A 23215-nucleotide genomic window follows, 5' to 3' on the forward strand; every position below is an offset into this window, starting at 1 on the left:
CTCCCATGGGGGTGCCGCCCCTGGTCTACAACACCCGAAATAGCAGGTGTCATTGATCCTGTGCATCCCCCTCCCCCACTCCTGGCACCTCCTCCCCCTGCAGGCTCTGCACTGCACTGCACGTAATACAGTCCTCAGGAGTGGCCCCACCCATCTCCTCCATGGGCTTTCTACACTGTTGCTCTGACGCATCAATGGGCCCTTCCATTTACTTCCTCTCTTGCCTCCAGTTGATGTGATGATTTTGTGCCCTCCCAGATTAAGCTGAGTCAAATGAGGGTCAGGGATTACTTGGATGAATAGAATCACTGTTCTTGCTCTACCTACAATCCCCCCTCCCCTCCCCACTGGTGATGGTGGGTAGAAACCAGGGGTGCAATCAACAGTGAAAAAGATCACATTTTAGGAATGCTGTGATTATAGCCTAAAGAGTTCAAGAGAAGACATAGTTGGAAAATGTGTTGTTCTATATTTATGCCATAAAATTCCAATGATAAATTTAACATGCCCATAAAACAAATTATCGTTTGTGTTTTCCTGCACACTGTGTGCATTTGTGGTCATCTTCAAAGAAGAGCAGGAGCACCAGTTAAAAGCCATCGGAAGCGACTCACAGACAGCAAGATGGATGGTGCAGCATCATGAATAATGATGTAACCAGCATGAAACAAATGGCATCACGGCACTTCAGAGTCAAGAAGAGCTGTATTGTTTCAACCCAGACAGGTTCTGACGAGCTATAGGACTTGAATAATAACAGCATTGTTACCTTTTTCTCACAGTGGGAGATATGAAATTACTCGGGAACAGCACATTTGACAACAAAGAATAAGAGATGATGCCTGCCCTGAAACTGAAAGGAACAATACCTAGCCACGATGAACTCTCAGGTGCTCCAATCAGACAACAAGCAAATACACTGCTATCTCTTCCTGATATCATTCTTAATCTTTAACAATAAATCACTATGCCTCGTATGTGTTCATGAATTTAGCAAAGCATTTTTATTTTATTTTATGTTATTTTGAGGTTTTATGGCCTTATTTGACAATCAGTGATTAGTTCACATTAACTGTCTGTAGATTTTTGAAAATGGTGACAGGTACATAGGTAACCAGTGTGTAGAGCTCGTTTGGTAAATCTTCATCCTCGTTACGTTTTCTGGACAACTGCACACAGATACAGTATGGAACATTCCTTATTCCTTTGGCTCAGACAGCTTTGTTGAGCCTGGTGTCATGCACATCTGGAGCTCCCATCTCCTTCGTGGCAAATTTCCAGATCTCTTTGAGTGCCCGAGGGGCACGCTTCTTGAAACCCACTCCATGGATACGCTTGTGAATGTTGATGGTGTATTCTCTGGTCACTACCTTGCTGATGGCAGAACGGCCCTTCTTCTTTTCACCACCCTTCTTTGAGGGAGCCATTCTGCCAGGTCCCAGTTGGAAAAGGAGCAAAGTATTTTTAAATGAAAAAGATCATATAAACAAGGGATCCACCAAAAAAAAAATGACTTATCCAGGGTCCTGCACACTCTAGGGGTGGCCTTGAAGCCAGAAGTCGGGTGGAGGTAGTCATTATGTCCCAGTCCTAAAATGTGCATCACAAAAGATAACATCACGATGATGACTCTGAGTTTTTCTGATAGCTTGACCAATTTCCATTTCTTTTCAAGAATCACAGAACTTGACAAATTACAATTGAAGAATTTGTCTGAAACAGAAATCTTAGGTTCTATAAGAGGCAGAAATGTCAGCTGAAGCTTGAGGCCAATGTAGGAGGGACTCTGACTTCAGCTGAAACATAAATACCCTTTGACCAAAGAAGAAAGAAGAGGAGAAATATGGCTTTGCAGGTGTACAACTTGAAGAAATAGCATATACAGGATAGGCTGCCAATCTAACTAGAGAATGAAGTGTACAACATAACATCACGGCAAGCGAAGAAGTAGAAGAAACATCATCATGCAAAAGGTTTCCCTGGAAATGTCTAGAGAGTTGCAATGTTTTTATCCATTATTAAAGCATAGCTTGGACAGGAAGTCAATCTGTTTTTGAGACTGATTGAACCCTAGTTCCCTGTTCTTTGGCAACTGCCTCTTTTTCTCTCCAGCCCTTTTGTATGTACACAGACAACGTATTCCTTGGGCACTGAGTCCACTGGTTTGTAGTGTGAGAAGTCAGCCAAATGCAGGATGTCTGTTCCTCACTCACAGGCTAGAAATGCTAACCTGCACATGGATTCTTCTGCTATTGGCTTCATTGTTTTAAAGCAAGTTATTCCATTCTTTGCTTTGTCATAATTATTCAAGTATCTCTACTCATTTTCCTAAAGGGCGGAGAGGAATGGATAACCCCAGAGCAAGAATACATAACCCACTGCTACTTACTTTCTTCTGGAGTCCTTCACCTAGGTCAGACTTCACTAGCTATCTTACTCTTCTGTCAGGAAGACTTACAGAAGTAAGTAAGTTCAATGGAACTCTAATCTCAGCCATTATTGGAAACCACAATTAATTCAAACAAAAGGTATATGCAGTGAACCTAACATTTAGAAAAGCCAAGTAATGTTATCTTTCCTTTATTTAGTAAAGCATACTCTCCTAAAGGCTTACTAATCTCTTTCTGTCTATCACTACACTGGTAGTGAAAACCCGACAGATGATACAACTTCTTTTGGCAAACTTCAGACACGACAGAGAGAAGAAAAAAATGAAAGAAAATAGAGTGTGGTACAAGAAGACTGTCAGTGGGAGAGAGGAAAAGCAAAAATAGAAGAAAGAGGTGCATCTGTTAGGCGGGAGCGGGGCATCATCAGGAATGGTCCATCTATCGGGTAGAGACCCCAGAGGATGGTCATCTGCCAGGTGCTTTATGTGTGTGTATATACACATATACATCTACGTATACATCTATGTTATATGTATATAATGAAAAAGCAAAAGCAGAGGCTGTGTTTTGAAAATAAATTGGCTAAGGAGGATTGCTTACCTTGCTCAAGACATATGTAAAATATCAAGGCTAATTTTTACAAATGAGTACTATTTTCCACGGTTGCATTTCATCATCCCTCTTTAAATAACGGCGAAGTCTGTGATGCAGTGAAAGTGAAGCCCGGGTTCACCTAACACAATATCCGTTGTCCTGACAATTCTAGTAACATAATGATAACTGTGCCAAATGCCATAACACAGATGCCAAACAGAAGACTTTGACTACAGTGTTGCCATTTTGCCTTTACAAGAGCTTCAGTATATGAGCAGATTTCCTTGCTTCAATTTTTCTGAAATCTGCAAATAATAACTGCCATTTAGTGAGTGTTTAAATGTAATAATTTATGGAAACTTTATGACAGTCCTACTATTACTTTGCAGATGAAGAAAGTGAAGTCAGAGAGACTAAGCAACCTTCCGCAAGTGTCACGGCTAGCAAATGATGAAGCACGGTTATCACAAGAAAGAGGTGTATGCAAAGACACTTTTGAACTCAGAGACACTTCAAAACATAAATTAGCATCATCTAGAGGGGGAAAAATGACTCCTTGATTTGGTTCTACTTACAGCATCAGCAATTAATGTCATTCATCCACAAAATAAATATACTTCTTCACTTTCCTGATTTTTAAAGCAATATTCCCCTGTGCAGGGGCCAAGGGCAGGCCACCCCAAGATGGGCCACCTTGGCATAAACATTATTTTGAATTAAAAGCAATCAAACCCCAGGTGATTCAGGAAAAACTCTTTACCTCCCCACCACCACCACCAAATGCCTGCTTGTACCCAGAAGAGAGCTATTAACAGAGACTCTCCTCTACCTAAGAAACTTATCTGCATAATAGGGCAATATTTGTTTTCCAAAGACCTTCTCTCTGGAATTTCCATGTCTGCATGGATTTCCCTGTGTGGACTCTGTCTCATGTTCATTTGAGGCTTAGTTCAGCCAGAAGGACCTTGAAAGGCAGAGTAAGTTCTTCCTCTCCAACACCTAGATCTAGAAAAAGCTGAATGGTCATTCAGGAAGTAAGTAACTTGCAGAACCTATTCACACTATCATGGATAATTTAGTAATTGTTGAGAATCCATAGTATCCTTAGAACTGGACAGAACATGAAAGAATACTGTGCCCATCCCTTCTTCTTAAAAGACAGAGTGCCCTAAAGAAAAATCTGCAGAGCTTTCTACTGCCTGTACCAGGTAACAAATCATACACTGTTAGGTATGTCCATCTGCACATGTACTGCTTCATTTTTCATTTTGTACCCCACAATGAAAGCCAGCAGAAGAGAAAATTTCCTAAATCAAGTAGCCCATGCTACTTTTAGAGTGGGGCTGGTGAGGGGTGGGGTGCTGTACTTACCTAATTCTGGGAAACATAATGGAAACTGATCCTACAAAATGGTACCGCTGGGTCAACATCACCTTTCCATCTCCCAACCTTTAATTACCTAGATAATTCATGATTTTAAGTTATTAATTTTATTTTAATAATAAAAATTACTTTTAATTTAATAATTATGTGCTAATATCACATCTGTACACAAACTTCACCCACCCAGTAAAATGGACATAAATCAATTATAACAGCCTAAAAAACCAAAGACATATCTCTTAGGTAGCTACTTACCCATATGCTTCTTTAGAAAAATTTCCCCTCTCTTTCTAGTTTGTCTCCAGGGCTAATAGTCTACATCCAAGAAATGGACCACCCCATCATTTCTATGCCTGTTGTTTTTGCTAAGGAGGAGAGCTATAACCTTAATTTGCACACTTTTTCCCAAAAAAAAAAAATTCTCTGAATGGTAGTATTCAAATAAATGTGGAAAATTTTCAATATTAATAACCAAACTTTGGTGAGTTTTTGAGTTTGCAAAGCACTATTTCACACATTATTCTCCAACATAACACTCTAAACAACACTGAAAATTCAGGCCATGTGATCACCAATACTTTCCACATATAAAAATTGTGAGCTGAGAGAGGGGATAGAACATGAGAATTGTTCACATGGCTAGAAGATATTACCCTTAAGATTCAAACCCAGGTTTTCTGAGGTTGAAATGTCTAGCAGAATTCCAATCTCCTATAAATCAGTCCATATTCACACAAATTTTATTAAACAAAAATCAAGAAACTGTGCCAAAGACAGACTGTAAGTGTCCCCCTGAGGTACTTTCTATAAATTCAAGCAATGCGAAGCTTACCATCACATAAAAGACAAAAGAGCAAAACCAGACTCAAGATGAAAACCAACAGAGCTGTTTTTACTGCCCACACTGTATAAAAGGCAAGAGGAGGAAAAAGCCAGATCAAATGACAAAAAACTTTCTAAATCTGTCACTTAGTAACATATTGCCAAATTCTTGGTGTTTTTATCCCAAGAAGTTTAAATTCGGCATTCTACTACCGAAGGGTTCATACTTTCTCTCCCTCCCTCTCTCTCTCTCTCCCTCAGAGAGGTACAATGGGAGAATGACAGTCTTACTGATTAAAACATATATAATTCAGAAAATAATTAGAACTATTTCCTATCTTTGACATTCTCTGTTTTCCTCCTATTTTTACTAACTTTCTGGGGATGACATTGTCTGATGAAGACACAGAGCCAGACAGAACACAAAGGACATAACTTACGCCTGGAGAGATGCATATGTGCGCCCAAAAACCCACCCTGAGCGCCTTCCTTCCCTGTATCTGCATTTCAAACCACGCATAAAACATTTGTGGGCAGCTGGTAATTCACTCCGAAACCATATTTAACCTTCTGAAGTCACATTAGCTGACAGGGCTTCGGCGTCTGTTGCCTAGAAAACAGATCAATATACTCTATATTTTGAAGGGCATCAAATTCTCCCTGTCAGGAGGAGGGGGGCTGTGGGGCCGGAGGAGAGCCAGCAGCAATCAAGCCTCACTGCGCTGCCCTCCCCCACCCCCACGGAATAGAACCTCTCGGAGGCTCCCGTGCCCCCCAACCCCAGCCGAGGTGGAGAGGGGGCGCCGATGCTGGGCACTCAGAAATCATCAACTTGCCCAACAAATCATGGCCCAAGTCCAAACTGATCACAGTCTGTGGGTCGTCAGAACAATCCCAGCAGTAGCCCCAGGATTGAACCTCAGGGACTTCTGAACGCGTCGGCAGGTAGAACACTCCAGTGGCTGCCTCATCCCTGTGGCATCTAAGTCCTGGAACAAACTATTGGGCAAGATTACAGGAGATTCTCCCCTTCCAGCATATGTATTTCTGTAACAACTGAGTCTTTTAAAATAATAAGCGGGGATCTTTCTTACCAGAAAAAAAATAAGACGCTTAAAAATTACCTCTAACTGAATATTCTTCCTAGTGAGAGCTCTATCTTGAATAGCAGGTGCAAATGAAAAGTGTCTTGCTTCTATTTAAATTGAGTCATGACAATCGAAGACGGAGATGCTTCCAAGGACCGCTAAGAGTGAGCTCCTGTTTATTTTAAACGGTCTCACTGTGAAATAGGAATCGGTTTTGTCGGGGTCTTCGGATGTCCTTCCGGGTTGCATATCACAAAGGTTGTGCGCTGTACACAACCATGACGAAAATGACAATATGTGAGTGAGTGAAATGTACAACACACACTGTTAGGGGCTGAATTATGTTCCCCCAAAGTCATAGTGTTGAAGTCCTAATGCCTAGTACCTCAGAATGTGACTGTATTTAGACAAAGGGCCTTTAAAAAGGTAAGTGGGGACATCTGAGTGGCTCAGTCAGTTGAGTGTCTGACTCTTAGATTTGGCTCAGGTCATGATCCTGGGATATTTGGATCAAACCCCATACCGGGCTCCACACTCAGCTGGGAGTCTGCTTGGGATTCTCTCTCTCTCCCTCTGCCCCTGCCCCTCCTCCCACTGCATGTTTGCACTCTCTCTCTCTCTCAAATAAATAATTTTTTTTTTTTTGAAATGGGGTCATATGGGTGGGTCCTAATCGAATCCAACTAGGATCCTTAAAAGAGGAGATTAGTACACAGACATGCATGGAGGAAAGACCTTGTGAAACAGAGAGAAGGAGGGAAGGAGAAAGGCCTCTGAAGAAACTGCCCCGCCAACACCCTAATCTCAGGCTTCTAGCATCTAGAAATGTGGGAAAATTAATTTCTGTTTTTTAAGCCACTCTGTTTGTGGTAACAGTCCTAACAAATTAATAATACACACTGAAAGTGAATTTATTAGAAAGGATGAACATGCTGTGTCAATTCTAGAAATATCTTCAATAGAGTTGAAAAACAATCCAACAAACTAAATTTCTTATATAAATAAAATACACCATATTCCACATCTAATTTATCAAAAATGCTCCAGAACCTACCTTCAAAGACCATCTAGTACCTAACCACTGCTCACCACATCCATTGCTGCAAACATCACCAGGCCATTATCTCTCACCTGGAATACAGACTCTTTATGGACCTGATGTAGTGCCCCCCAAAGTGTAGTCACAACACACGATCCTTTGAAAACATGTCAGATCATGTTACTCCTCTGTCCAGTACCCTGCAATAGCTCCTTAGTCCCCTCCAAGGAAAAGCCAAAGCCCTTGTAAATGGCCACCATGACCTACTTGAGTTGTCCCCAGTTAGCATTCTCCCTTCATCCTTATGATCCAGCACAATGGATGCCCTCGACCACACCTCTGCTCTAGCTTCACCGTCTATCTGGAAGCCTCCTCTCCATTTTATCTGCAGAGATAAATCCCTCACCTCCTTCAACACTTTTCTCAAATTACCTGGTTTCAGTGAGGTCTTCCCAGGCCACCCTATTCAAAATCATAACCACTGCTTTCTTCTCTCCTCCACTATCCTACTCTGTTCCCTTTTTCCATAACATTTAGTCACTTCTGAAATACTATATAAATTACTAATGTATTATTGTCTTCATTCATTTGGTTCACTCATATATTTCAAATCACCTGGAGCCATGCCTGACCCAGAGTAGGGACTCAGTAAATATCTGATGAATGAACGTTGAATGAAAGATTATCTGGATATGGAAGCTAGCATTTTCTTTTCAAGCTCTATAAGTTTTCAAACGTTCTCCAATTTAGAAACCTTTACCAATACAACCTATTGCGAATGTTAAGAATTTCCTTTTTCTTATTTGCAGTCCTTCATATTGACCTACTTCTCCAAGAAAATCCCCAAAGGAATAAAAGAAGTTTCAACCCCTGTCTTTCTACTCCAACCCAAAGTCAGGCTTTATGGGAAGACAAAATGGAAAGTAGGCCCCTGAAGCATGTGAATTTAAAAGTGTTCGGTTGTGCATGAATGCTTGTGAATGTGTATGTGTCGCTGGAATGGCTGCATAAATAATAAGCAGGGATCTTTCTTACCAGAAAAAAAATAAGACGCTTAAAAAGTACCTCTAACTGAATATTCTTCCTAGTGAGAGCTCTATCTTGAATAGCAGGTGCAAATGAAAAGTGTCTTGCTTCTATTTAAATTGAGTCATGCCTGACCCAGAGTAGAGACCCAGCAAGTCAGACAAAAACAAGCGAGAGGTTCAAAATTCAACTGAATATCATTTCGAATAGCCATAAATTCTGTGAAGTTTCAATATTATAAAAAGAATGAAGAATCACTTCTAGATTTAAAAGATCTTATAATTTAATAGAAAATATACTTTTAAATATCTTGAGATTCCATCAGGTTCAATGGTCTTAAGAAACTGAAGGAAGGGGTGCCTGGGTGGCTCAGTGGGTGAAGCGTCTGCCTCCAGCTCAGGTCATGATCTCAGGGTCCTGGGATCGAGCCCCACATTGGGCTCCCTGCTCAGCAGGGAGCCTGCTTCTCCCTCTCCTGCTCCCCCTACTTGTGCGCTCTCTAAGCCAGAGATGCAGGATCCAGGACCAAAGAGGCCTACTTTTTGAAGTTTTTAAAGCCCATGACATAAGAGATATAACACAGGGCCCCATGAACCACTTGTAGGAGGGAATAATTTGTAGATATGAATTTGAAAACATGAATTTTGACAACACGAATTTGAAAATGCCAGTACTATTATAGAAACATGAACAAAAGGCAGAAAAAAGCAGTCCTCACACTTGAGCATGTAGCAAATTCACATGAGGTCTTGCTAAATACAGATTTCTGGCCCCACCTCCAGTCTCCCATTCAGTTGGTCTTGAGTACAGCTGGAGAATCTGTATGTCTAATAAGCTTCCCGGTGATGCTGCTGCTGCTGGTCCAAGGGCCACACTTTGAGAACCAGTGGAAAAAGCAATTACGATAGTTCTGTGTTCACTTAACTTATAAAATGGGAATAAGAAACTGTCTTGAGCTGTAAAGACAAGGTACCTGTTGCTGGTACCTGTTTGTCAAGGTGGTCTTCTTTATTCACTTGCACGTGTATTCCTCCAGAAAGGACGCTACAGTTTCCCAAACCCTTTTAGTAAAGGACATCACCTCCCTTGAGGTTAGGGAAGCATCTCTGGCCATACCTTCCCCTCTCCACTGCTGACGCAGCCTCTTCACAGAGGGGCTGCCCCACAGGGCACGTGTTAGAAGTAAACAATGCGAGCAAGTTCCCAGCTGGCTGTAGAGAGTCAGGGTCTGTTAACGTTCCTGGTTTGAGACAAAACAGTCAGGTCCTCGCTGGTGGGTACAAGAGATGCTGGCCCAGAGAGAGCCACACTGAAGGTGTTCAGAAGTAGAAGGAGCTGGCTTTGGGGCCCTGCAGTGCTGGCAGCTTCTCACACAGATCCCTCGGGACCCTGGTCCTGTGTGACTGCAGCTGGCTGTCCATCTGTCTGGCTTCAGTACAAATTGTGGAGACAGTCATGGGGTAATGTGAAGGCCAACCTTAAGTGATTCTGTTGTTTTCCTTTTTTTTTTTTTTCACTAGCAACCGATGGTTGGCAAAGAGATTAAAAGCAGAAAATTTTAGTCCTCCCTTTCAATCCTTGAGGCAACGAATACAGAGAAAAGGGTATTTTATGAGAACTGCATATGGCTGTCAGATAGTCACACTCCCTTAACTTGAGCAATGAATTTGCTCTCTTTGCTCTGGACTCCCAGGTAATTGCCCTTCCTTGCTTGTCCATCATATGCCCTATTTTTCTTTAAATAAAGTTTGTTTTTAGAGTTCAGGAAGGAAGTAAATATGAAATATTGACACATACTATTTTTTCTCTAACTTTTTAACTAAAAAATGCATCTGATATTCTGTTTCGTAGCTGATGTTTCGAGGAAATAAAAAAAAGAATATGTTTACCATAATCCTGGAAAAATTACGAGGCATATTACCATAACTTATTTCTTTTATAGGTGATCCAGCTTCTGTGTAAAGTTTGACTTCAGTTACATGCTTTAAGATAAACAAGCCTAGTAACCAAACAATGAATTAAGCAGAGAATAATGAGCTTGTATGTCTACAAAAGGTGCTCTCTCAAGTCTTCAACATAAGCAATTGTTTTCAAAGGAAATATTTATGAACACAGTTTTCTTTTGTTTTGTTTTGTTTTTTTAAAGATTTTATTTATTTATTTGACAGAGACAGCCAGCGAGAGAGGAAACACAAGCAGGGGGAGTGGGAGAGGAAGAAGCAGGCTCCTAGTGGAGGAGCCTGATGTGGGGCTCGATCCCAGAACGCCGGGACCACGCCCTGAGCCGAAGGCAGACACTTAACAACTGTGCCACCCAGGCGCCCCCAACACAGTTTTCTTTTGAAAGAGTTGTTGCAAAAATGCCTAGCCAGACTATTGAAGACAACCCTGATTTCAGATACGCTTTTGTATTGTCATATTCTGTGTGCCCATTTTTTTTATTTAGACAATATGGTGTTCTGGAAACGGCAGGGACAACCTCACACTGCATCACAGAGGACACCGAGGGTAAGAGAGTTTTGCTGCCTTGCTCAGAGTAACACAGCAGGTGTGTGTAACAACCAGAGCTCTGAACTCCATTTTAGATGTTCCTTCCTGAATTATTCAAGTATTTCCCATCCCTGACGACAGGTAACTCATGAATGTTTGCCTCTGCAGAACCTCAATTTGAACCACCTAGGTAACCAGCTCTTTCCTTGCTAAGTCAAAAGTGGGCTGCAATGGGGGCAAGGAAGGAAGACTTCCCCCTGACTATGCCTCCAGTTCCTAGGGCAGAAAAGCCTGTATGATTTTATTATTATTTTCTAGACTTCCAGGAGACAGGTTGTCAACCTGCTAATGTCGCCGTGCCTTATATTTTGGTAATATCCATGATCTCTCTCTGCTCCTTTCACTTTTCAAAATTGGATCTTGTCCAGCTGCAAAGCCAAGGGGAACTGCCTGAGGCTCTGATCTGCCCACACGAGAGGTGTGAACCCAGGCAAATTCCCCATCACTTCCATCCAGGGGCTGCTGGACAAATGAACGCTTAGGGCAGCCCTGCGAGAGAGGAAACGTCCCAGAAGTACACTCGGAATCCTGAACAGGAAAATCATGAAGGAAATAAGCATGCCCCTGGGCCTACAACCTTGGCCTTTCTCCACGAAGCTGTCTTCTCTCCTCGCTCTCAGTGAGAAATGTAGGGCTGGCTGTAGGGTGTCTATGTGAATCTCAGTCTATTTCTTCCCACCCCACATCAGCTCATGTTCCGGGAGGAAGCCAGGATCCTTGACCCCCGGTCCACAGGAGGTGGGTCATCTGCCTCTGCTGGGCACTGTCCAAGAAAGGAGGCCAATCTGTGTCACCTCTTACTAGACTTCATTCTACCAGCTCCACCAGGCCCTCGGTCCAAAAGGGCACCTGGTGACCAGTGACAAATACATGCATTGTTCCCTACCTCTCTCTGTGTCTTTATTGACTAAGAAATCCTTTCTTGCACGTGTCTCCGTCCATGATCTCCAAGAAGCAGACGCAAAGAGGGCATCATCCGTTGGAGAGATTCTGGTGGGGGGAGGGGGAGAGACCGTGGAAGGATAAAGAGAAGGGGAGAGGGATCGGGGATATTTGGGGGAGTCTTCCTGCTGAGCTGCAGTTCTCCCAACTGAGAAAGATGTGGGATTTGGTGGGAGGAGCCTCAGCCTGCAGCGAGCTCTGAGAACACCTTGTCCAGGCTGACAGTGAGCCCTGGAGCAAAGCTTACCCACTAACGGCCACCTACCTTCTGTGGGAATGAACTGGTGCCAGCCCGGCTCACCCACCTCCTTCCTACAGCCAATTTGCTTGAAGAGATCGCGGACCAGCGTCCCTCATGACACCACACACACGCATCTCCTACCTTGTTATTTGGTTAGCTCTAGAATAAAGCTTTCCCACATGAAAGTGAGCAGTTCTGCCGCTCAAGGAGGAATAGCATGAACAGTATATGGTGTAAGCTACTGGTAGTACTTTTTAATTTTGTGGCTGCGAAAATGACTCTTGTTATGAAATAAGACTATCGTATTTCTTTCACACAATTATTGTATTTTAGGGATAAAGGGGGCTTTAGAAATAGTTGAGTCAGTTTTTATATGAGATCCGATTTCATTTGAACAGGCTTTCTCTCATACCTCTCAGCCCCTTATAATCTGCAGCAGGGTCCTGATTCTTTCTTCCAAATCTTTCACCCAGACCCCAGATATCTAGGTGGTGTGGTCTGACCATCCAGATAGACTGCCCAGAGGAATTCCAGAACTAGAGTTATTTTAGCACAATGACGTATGGGCTTTGATCTCCAGTGGATCATTCCAGGTCTCACTTAAATGACAAGAAATGACCTCACCTCATAGAATTTCCCCTAACTACGCATATTTTTCATTGAGGCAAACTGGACTTATGACACTGTCCCTTCCCTTCTCTTTTCAGTTAAAATCTACCCTTGTATTATTCCGGTCCGCATTGCTCTGCATAGGGCTCATATTGGCTTGAGGGTTGCATTTTTGAAATAGCCTAGAGTATCTATGTGTTCCACGTACTTTGACCCTCTAAACTTGACTTCGGGATTTTTTCCAAGCTCAGCAACCAGATTCAAATTACCTAGAAAGCTTTGAAGGGTGGCTTGTTTCTACGGCACTCTAACACTAAAACGTTCAATACTCCATAATGAACACTGGAAAGCCCGTTCCTGCTTTTTTTGGCACAGGATAACTGGGACAATCAGATCATGTATTCTGTTGGCACTGCATCAGAACGGATCTGCTTCCTTAACCTAGAAAAGAAATAGGAATATCACAATCGTTGACCTGAAAGCTAGAACATGTGTTCATGTTCCTACATTCGATAGGATTCTCATTGTTTATGTAGAGCTCAAGACACCTGTTCAGAGAATACTAAGTTTCAGAACAAGAATGAGTCATTACAAAATCCCCTACCCCATGCTCACTTGCTTACTTGTCTATTTTAGTCTGATATAGCTATTGAACTTTAAACTTTGCTCTTTCTTCATCAAATCTCTACTTTTTCCTTAAGATGTTTAGGTAGTCGGAAAACTGTTAAGTCCTTTCTGGGTACGAGGTTCCATAAGTTAGATGTCGTACATACAGTGGCAAACAGAGGTCTTTTAAATTCTATCATAATGTAAGTTCCGTGGGAATAGGATTTTTCTTTGTTTGTTACTGTGCCTTCCACTATGGAGAAGTGCTACTTAGAGCCAGAAAGCTGATCATCATCTTACCCAGGAGTGATTGTGGTTGGAGAGCAATTCTAGTCAGATACCAGGTAATGAGAGCTGGCATGTTAATTGAGGGTTTATTATAGTGACAGCTTCTCATCTTTATACATTTATATCTGTGTAGGTAGATATACATTGATATCTGTGTGTACCTATCTTGATACACACATCTATCTATCTATATATCTATTTCACTGTATACACACACACAATCGATTCTCATGATTCATAGTCCTCATATTCTATAAAGTCACCGCAAACATTAATCAGCAAATACTGAAGCTCTGCTCCCGGAGGAAATAGAGGATTAGGTTTCTGCAAGCATCTGGTCACAACATTTTCATCAACTGATCAATACATAACCTGGTTTCTGTTTAAAGATACCTTGTTTAATCTATGCTGTTGATTCATTAACATTAAACTCACAGCCAACAGCACTGCAACTCATGACTGAACAAAGTCTATCTAACATGGGTATTTTCTCCATAAGGCACATTGCAACCTCCTTGCACTTAGGAAGGACGTTAACCCTGCCTTTGGGGACCGTTCCAAATGGCAAAATTACCAACCAAAAGCACAGAAATGTGAAAAATGTGGCATTAGGTATGTTGAGAAAAGGATACTTGTTTACATTATGAAAGCTGAAAGAAGGCAGAGGGTCACCATTGGTCAGCTCCCTGGGAACATGGGGATCAGGTGACTCGAAGTTCGCTACTCTCTGCGTGTCTGCAAATGGCCACAACAATGCCATGAGTATTGATTTGGAGATTACAAATAAATTTTAGCAAGTAGGCAAATTCCACAAATAATGAGGGTTGACGCTGTACGTATATATACACACACATACATTTCTCTATATCTAGGCATATTTACTTCCTTCCAAAGCGGGGCCCCAGTGCTGAAGCGGTCTGGTCTTCACTGGTCTGTTCTTTAATGATTTCCTCATGGAGAAGAAGCATCTTGCTCTGCTGGAATACATCCAACCAAGATTCAAGAGACCTTGAATTGTTGCTTTAATTCTCACACATACTGTGGGACAAGTCACAAAGTCCTAATCCTCATAGTGCTCTTTGCAGAACTGAGAAGAGAATTCCCTTTTGTCCTCATAAATTCGCCAAATTATGGTCACATACACAGGTTCTCTAGACGAAGTTCAAATCCTAACACTGCCACTTAGCAGCTGTATGAACCTAAACTGTTTGACCTCCTTCAGCCTTAATATCCTCATGTATAAAATAAGGATAATAGTAGCGCCCACATCCTTGAGTTTTTACGAGGACTAAATGACAGAATACATAAAGGTGAGCAGCACCTGATGCTGAAACAGCCAATACATGTTAGAGAGAAAGAATAAAACAACAACGATGTGCCTGCCTTTGGAAATACACTGGTTCAGAACATCATCTCTTTCAGACAAGTCTTGGTTGGACCACACGAAGATCTCTGGATCTCTCCTTTTTCTGCTTTTATGGCTTCTCAAGCCACACATTGGACACATTTTCTTTAAATATATTGGTACAGTTAGTTAACTCAGAGAATTGAGTCTAAACTAGCTTAGGAGTCATTTTGCCCTTAATGAGGATCTATGCAAATCTCTACTCTGCTCCCTTATAACCCAGTTCTATAGTGTATTCAGAGGGCCTTCTCATTTGTCCTAACGCCACATTCTTAAGGGACTAATCATAGTTCCCAGTTTTAGCTATATGCTCCTACTGGAGAAGCTCTATGGTTTCTCTGAGTACATAACTAATGCTATGATTAGATTTCAGTCATCTACATACCGAATATCTACATATAGATCTTTAAACCCTGATCTCTGGAAAGAGATAAAGCAACTAAAGAAAATGATGGACCTGCTCTCACCACTAAAAATTGAATAAAAATGTTAAGCACACACATTTCTTTACAGACAAAGGCAGGTGAAAATGTCACGTGTCATTATGGGCTTTTATTCAATATGTAATTTCTCTATATATCGCATATACTACAAAAATAAGCCATGGTTCCACCACGGTTTTTCATGTGTACTTTACTTTTATGTTAAATGCTTTTTTCTTAAAGAACCAAAGTCAGCTAATGGGACACAGACAACGTTGGCAGACAATCATGACCTTCCTTAATATCCATCTTCTCTCCCATGTGAATGTTCACATGCCAAATTTCCATCAACTGTACAATTTAACAAACTTTACAAACTGATCCGTTTTCTTATTAGTAGTCATTATTAAATGTTTACCATGCACAGAAAGATGTAAACAACTGTATAACAACCACTAGTAAGCAAAAATTAGAATGTTGGGAAAAAATTAGAATGTTGGTAATAAATTGAGCCCCACTCCATGAGCTCCTTCCCACTCAACAAGATTGCAGAATCTGCAAAAGGTTAATATAAATTATCCTCTTATAAAGGTCAGGAAATATCATTTGATGATCAGTAACTTGCCTGAAGTCATAATGAGGTAAACAAACATACAATGACAAGAGAAACAGAGGGTAATACAGGGAAATTCGTTCCCAGAACTTGTTAGACAAGCCATGAGCAGGGTAGTCCAGAGAATTATGAGAGAAATAGGGCTTTAAATTAGAGTAGGCAAGTCTTCATAATGGGTAACATATGTTATTACTTCATACTATGTGTATTTATTTCCCAAATTATAACCATGTGGGAAGACAGAAAAGCCAGAAAAACACTGGGCTTTGAATCTAAAAACCTGGGTTTAAATATCTGCTATTACTTACTAATCAAATGTGAGGTTGGGAGTGAGTCAGGAAAATGTTATGCTGTATCAGTTAGAATTCAACTGCCAATAGGAGCTTGAGCAATTACCTCACAGATGAGGAAACCAAAAGCGAGCTCTTCCAGGTTTGGCAAGGTAACAAAGTGATGTCCTCAGAGATGTAGATTCATTTCTTTTTCCTTTCCTTCCTTCTATCCTTTTGATCTTTTCTCTATCTTCCATCCTCCTAAATAAGATGGCCCTTTGTTCTTGGGCTTTTTGTCTCCGACCCCAGTAAAGATGGCTACCACAGGTCCAACTATCATTTTCTCACATAACCACGTTCAGGGCAGGAAGACAGAAGGGACAGGGAACTCTTCTCTGGCACATGACCCTTTCATGGGAAACAAAAATCTTTCCTCAAGGCTACCAAGTGGAATTCGAATATCTCATTGGACAGAACACATTACTCTCTCACATGGTTACCTTTACAGCAAGGGTAATCATTTTTCAATCCTCAAGAACTTTTCAAAGGAGAGTGAATGATTCAATTGCTTGATACTCAAGTAACAGTGCTCATCAAGGATATATCTTGCCATAAATGTAATGTAATTGTGTTAATTTATATAATTATGTTAATTTATGATCTATCTATACATGTATTCATACAGTCATATAAAATAATTGGGATCCTTGTGCCCTTTCTGCAACTCACTGAAACAAAGTAGATATGATCAAAGGGAGCTTTCTACCCTTCTCAAGGAAACAAAAAGAATGAGGTATTTTAAGATTACTTTAAAAATTAATTTGCTGATAAAAAAATGACTCTCAAGTGTTCCTTAGACTTTGTACCTGTGCTTAAAAATAATAAAACTATAAATGTAATCATCACAATTTTAGTCATGTAGGTCTTCACAGAATTTGTAACAATCACTGGAGTTTTACTATACCTGCAATTAAAGCCATTTTTAGATTTATTTTTAAGACTCGTTAAATGTTTCCATTGTTACTCTTCAAATTTCTTAGAGAAAATGTATAACCCTTTACAAAAGCAATTTAGGATATAACCCAATCTTTTGTCTCATTCCAACTCAGACTGTTTGTTGCTATGAAGGAAATTAATACAAATTATCAAAAAGGTAAATAGCTAATAAGCTCAATTTCTCCTTGGAATGAGTAAAATTCTCTTCTTCTTACAAAAGAGAAAAATTGTACACTTCTGCCAGGAGTCATAGAGGTATACAGAAATTAGCCTAAGTAGTGACTAAAGATGGTCTGTAAAGAAATATGAGACCCAAAAAGAGAAAACAGGAAAATGGGTAAGGACAAATCATTAGTTGTATTAAATATTAAAGAAATATATGAAAAGAAAACTCCACAACTAAACAAAGTAATTCAGGGACGATGAATGCCATATTGCTTAAGGATCAATGACAATGCTTCTAAAATATCTAACACATTCTAAGATTCAAGAACAGAAAGTAAACACAGGTTAGATTAAGCAATGGTGGACAGTGGTTAAGGATTAATGATCACACATAGATATTGATTTATTTACAGCTTGCACTCCACATTCATCTTTTAAGATAACATACTATAATGTTGCTATAAAGAGTGACTCATTTTTTGTTGCTTTTTAAAGGAAAAATATATGTTAAGCATTAAAAAAATCTTACTAATGCTCCCGTAATACCTACTGAAACATTAGCTCCATGAGAAGAGGGAAAAGTTTCTAATTTGTTCCCTTTTGTACCCCCTGCATGTAACAAAGTGCTCAGTAAATACTGTTAAGTGTGGAAATATCCATGAAATCATGAAATCCAACTTATAGTTTACTTGAAGGCAAACTGATGGAAATAAACTTTCACTGCTAGGAATAGAGATATAAGCATGTAAAGGACCATTGCAAATATCTCAGTAGTTCAGGGAAAGTGCGGAAAGATGTGGGGTCATCAGGGTCTGTTTCTCCAGAGAACAGTCATAACTCTTTATGCAACATTTAGTAACCACTTACTGAGCAACTACTCACCTGATACTTTCAGAATCATTACAGGGGAACTTCAGAGTCTCTTCCCTTAAACTGTGACGTAACTTAACCCTCTCTCTCAAGAGGAGACAACTGGGCCTCCCACCCCACCTCCATGTACACAGAATTTAGGAGAAAGAGAGTCTCCTGGCTCCTTCCCATTTCTCCTCCAAACCACACCTCTCCCACCTGGAAATAAAAATGGTTGAGCTTTATCGAGCTCTTCTGCCTCCCTCTGCTATTTGTTGAGAATTTGGATTTCTAGCTCCGGTTTTTCTTTCCTACCTTATTCCCGAAAACACTGTGTATGACATCCATGTCTTATGATAGATGATTGATCGTATACCTGTCTTGCTCACTTAATACTCTTGATCTCTTTCACTGCAAAGACTTTATTCCCTAAACCCAAATTGGCCACCCCATTTCATGGCAACCATAGGGCTTTGTCTTTACTCCCAAATCTTTAACTTTAATTTGCCTTCTCTTTCCAGCTCTAGGCTTAAACTTCTTCATTATTTTGCTCTAGATTTTAAAACCTAGTTTCAGCTCTCATCTTGGCTCATAGAGCCCTCTGCAATCCGTTATCACCTGCTTGTCTTTCGTCCTTCTTACCACACACAAATTGGCTTTCATCTTTGCAGACATCACCGAAGTCTTGTGTTTCTGATGTGGCTTTAAGCTTCTTAGGTGGTGTACCTTCTGCCCTGCTTTTTCTCCTTTCATTTACTCCTGCTCATTTCCCCAAAAGTGATCTTGAAGTATTCCTGTGAAGAGCCTTTCTGTGCCCCACCTGCCCAGCCTAGTTTATTTGCTCTCCTTCCTGGTTCCCAGAACATCTCTGTATAACTCTAGCATACCGTTCCTAAGGCAGGGAACTCAATTTGCTCCCATATGTAATTGCAACACCTAAGAGAATGTTAAGAAGACAGTCGCTAATTCAAGATTTGAGGATGCTTTCCATAAAATTTGAGAACTGACGCTAGAGAAAGTGGAAAATAGCACTAGCTCATTTTTCCTACAATGCTTTATATTGGTCTACCAATACCTGTGGGTATTGTCCTCCTCTGGATGGAGATTACATTATATTCTCTTACTGAAGATAAAATGCTGTGTTGTTACTGCACAGTGGTGACAGGCAACATTAAAAGTTGAATAAAGTTGATCAAATAAGGCTAAGCTTTCAAACCGCAAGGCAGAAGGGAAAATGAAAGACAGTAAACATTCCTATAAACTTCAAAAGTCAACAAACATAATTACTTCTGTTTCAAAGGGGGTTCTGCAAACTGTCAAGAGACTCGCCGCTTGGTTAAAATTTTAGCTATCAATCAAATTATTTAAAACAAGAAATTTCATCTTCGTTTCATTTCCACACAAGAAGCAAAACAGGTCTTCAGAATGTTATGATAATAATATAAGAAGAAAAGAATTTATCAATATCATCAACCCACGTGTAATGACACTTATTAAATAGATATTACACACAAATACGGGTGATTCCTGCCATGTGAGCATTAGTACTTTAAAAGAGAATTTTAGGTAGTACCTGCAACATGTGGCATCCTCTCTGAATCCGGGTTCCCCTTTATAACCACCACTAGTACTCCAGTGGTCAAAGATTAGAGTGGTAATTCAATCTGGGCTATTAACTGTGGAATCCCAGGTTAGTCAATTAACCTTCTGGGTCTCAGTTTCCTCATTTGTAAAATGAGAAGAGATTAGATGAGTAATATTTCAAACATTTTGTTAGTGGACAGAATGCTCTTCTTTTTCCCAAAGGAGATCTTACTGAGAATTCTAATATAGAAAATCTAAAACATAACAGCTTTGGTAAAGGCAAGATGAAGATTCGGCTTTCCCCTTCTTCCTCCAGGCACACCCCAGAGCTCTGAGACGAAGAGTGGAAAAACTAGTAGCATAGGATGACCTTTTGGGTCTTTTCCAACAATTCTGGCAGGTCCTTGGGTGGTCTGGTGAGTAATGATAAAACCAGGGCAGGTCTGCTAAGGTGAGCACCCACCTTAGCCACCCTAGGAAATAATACATTTCTCTTACTTCTGACTCAGAAAGTGGAATAGGAGATTGGTCCCGAAGTGGCCTGGGAAGAATCTATCCACACCTCCCTGACTATGACGTTAGCTCCTCAAAAGGCATTTCTGACTGCTTACCTGCCCTTGCTCCTCCAAAATCTCCCCACTGGTACTGTAGCCTGAGCCCTCATGGCCTCATCCTCCTCCACCCCAAGGCCCCCAACACCTGCAGCAGACGACTCTGATTCAAGAAACGGGGATTATTGGCACCAAGGGTCTCCGATTCCTCCAGAACAATGGAAGGAACCTTACAACAAATGACCCCATGGGCCCTTTATGACCTGAAATTTCTAGATCTGCTTCTCTGTCTTGCTCAATTAAAATAACCCAGGGCTTGGCTTCTGCTCTCACCTACATCCAAAGATCCAGCACCGCTGATACTCAATTTCCTTCACTCTCAATCCCTAAGACAACGTGAGAAAGTGCTTTCAAAATGAGCTCTAAATTTGGCTCACTTTAATTCTTTGGGGGAAAAGAGAGAGAGAGAGAGAGAGAGAAACTTCCCTTGGCTGCTTCCACAATTTGTTTCAAAATTTGCAAAGGAATTCCCACAGAACACTTGCAGCTGAAAGAATCTATTAGCCCACAAAATGCCCACAGTCGGCAGCTCATGCCACATGGATGGCCTATTATCTTTCACACTGGGATTCACTTGTAAAACCCTCGCACACACAAATAAACAAAATGTCAGAGAGCCAAACACAGAGCTCCCTCCAAGCTCAAGGAATTCTAATTCTCGAGTTTTTATCTGTCCACTGTCTAAATGTTTACCTGTTCCTTCAATGTTTGGGTATCCCAGGCATGTGCTTTATGAGCCTCTATTTTAAAAGTGGAAGAAGCGAGGTGTGTACTCCAGGGGCCTCCTAGGTGATCTCCATCCAGCCCCACCACAATGGCCTCGACTCTCTGCAGTTTTTCTTGCTCCTTCAAAACCATCCCCAGGGACTCAGCAATCTCTCCGTCTAACGGGACCAGAGATGAGAGGAGGTTGAACTCCAGATCCTGGACTTCCTGCTGTAAGGAGGATTTGGTGGTGCCCCTTTAGTTAGTAAACAGGTAGGGGGACAGTCATTCTGCTAGGTGGGATTGTGCAACGACAGACTCTTACTCACTGACTTCCCCTTGCTACCGTGGCCGCTCACCGCAGACGCATGCACTGCCCCGTGGGGGTGGAGGGTCTGCTTGTCAATAACACATGAGCACAGAAAGCCCTGGAAAGGTTTAAGCTGACTTGAAGTGGGGGAAGGGAGGGAGGATGGCATGAGTCACATGGTGAGGTGTATCAGATAAAATAGGTTTCTCAGAACCTACATTCTGCTAATTTTCGTTACATGACACAAATTGAGTTTTCTCCTACTAGTTCTTCCACCTTGTGGGTAGATTTCATACTTAGAAATCCTGAAACAGGAAGAGTAACAAATACAGCCCTTTCTGTAAAAAGGAAGGGGAGGGAAAAAGAAGAAATGTGTGTGTGTGAATGTGTATGAGAGTATGTGGGGGGGGGGTGTATAAGTGAGTACAGTGTGTATGTGTGTGGGTGTGTATGAGTGTGTGTGTGTGTGTGTAAGAGCATGCATGTTTATGAGTGTGTGTGTGTAAGTGAGTACAGTGTGTATGTGTGTGGGTGTGTATGAGTATGTGTAAGTGTGTGCGTTAGAGCATGTATGTTTATGAGTGTGTGTGTGTGTTTTAGGACATCTTCATTATTGTTCCTTTCATTCTATAATGTTTGTCTCACAAATTGCCCCCACTGCATTGATAATAATTTCAAGGCCATGATTTTTTTTCTTTGAAATTTAACTTCCAATCCTTTTATCTCTATGGTAAGGTATAATTTCCACATCACTTTTCCAACATCTCCAGGAATCAATGATGAATTTAACCCTTTCATCAAAACTTTAACTTTTAAACCCTTCATTTATTCCACACTTCTTTGTCTTCTTTAGTAAAATATACAGGCATAATTCAAACTTTTCTGAGAGCTACAGATCATAATTAGGAGTGAGTGTTTTATCATGCTGTAATATAATCTGTTCCCAAAGGGCCAAGGTGTGTAGGCGGGTGAATTTCTACACAGCAAAATGGTTCAGGTTTCCTTCCACCCAGACCTGGCAACAGCTCTTGGCCACCATCTTGGCCTGCCGCTCACTCATGGCCTGCATAAATGATCATGTCCACTGTGGGTCAGTCGCCACTCCCATACCTCTCCACCAGGCTGTACCTCCCTTATTTGAGGCTATTTTACATTGCCTTATTTTAGTCTACTTTTACCCTCTCCTGTAAGCTTCTTCCCCTGCCCTTCTCTTCTTTCCAGCTTTTGAGCTGGCCTCGGAGCGTGCTGTTTGGTTCTGCTCAGATAAGTGACAATCTCGCTACGCTGAGGTACTTGGTACTTTTTTCTAATTTATCCTAGCTCATTTTGCTGTTGGAAATGCTTTCCTCCCTGGATACCTTCCAATTTAAGGTTTGGTGCCATTGTGAGAATAGAAGATTGCCCCCAAACTGCCCTTCAGATGACCCAGACCGCAGTAATTTCCAAAGAAGATATAAGAAATTGACAGTTGGAGAAAGCGGGGCTGGAAGCTCTTTCCTTAAAAATACACTAACTGCAGAAAGAAATGGAATAGGCACACATGGGGACGAATTAGAATTTTTGCTCTAAAAATGAAAAGCTGAATATAAAAGAAGTGAATTCCACCAAATCTAGGTGACACAACCCTAAAAGTTGCATCTGGTCCCCTAACCGGTAACCGTCGATCAAACAGTGATGTACACAGAGTCCATTCTCTGATGGTCTT

At 41.1% G+C, this 23215-nt stretch overlaps 1 pseudogene; it reads right to left on the reverse strand.

The window, feature by feature from the left end:
* Window positions 1-985: 985 nt before the first annotated feature.
* On the reverse strand, window positions 986-21365 carry LOC103662223 (annotated as a pseudogene).
* Between the last annotated feature and the right edge of the window lie 1850 nt (window positions 21366-23215).

The sequence above is a fragment of the Ursus maritimus genome, unplaced genomic scaffold (assembly GCF_017311325.1).
Source record: "Ursus maritimus isolate PB19 unplaced genomic scaffold, ASM1731132v1 scaffold_15, whole genome shotgun sequence".
Taxonomy (NCBI): domain Eukaryota; kingdom Metazoa; phylum Chordata; class Mammalia; order Carnivora; family Ursidae; genus Ursus; species Ursus maritimus.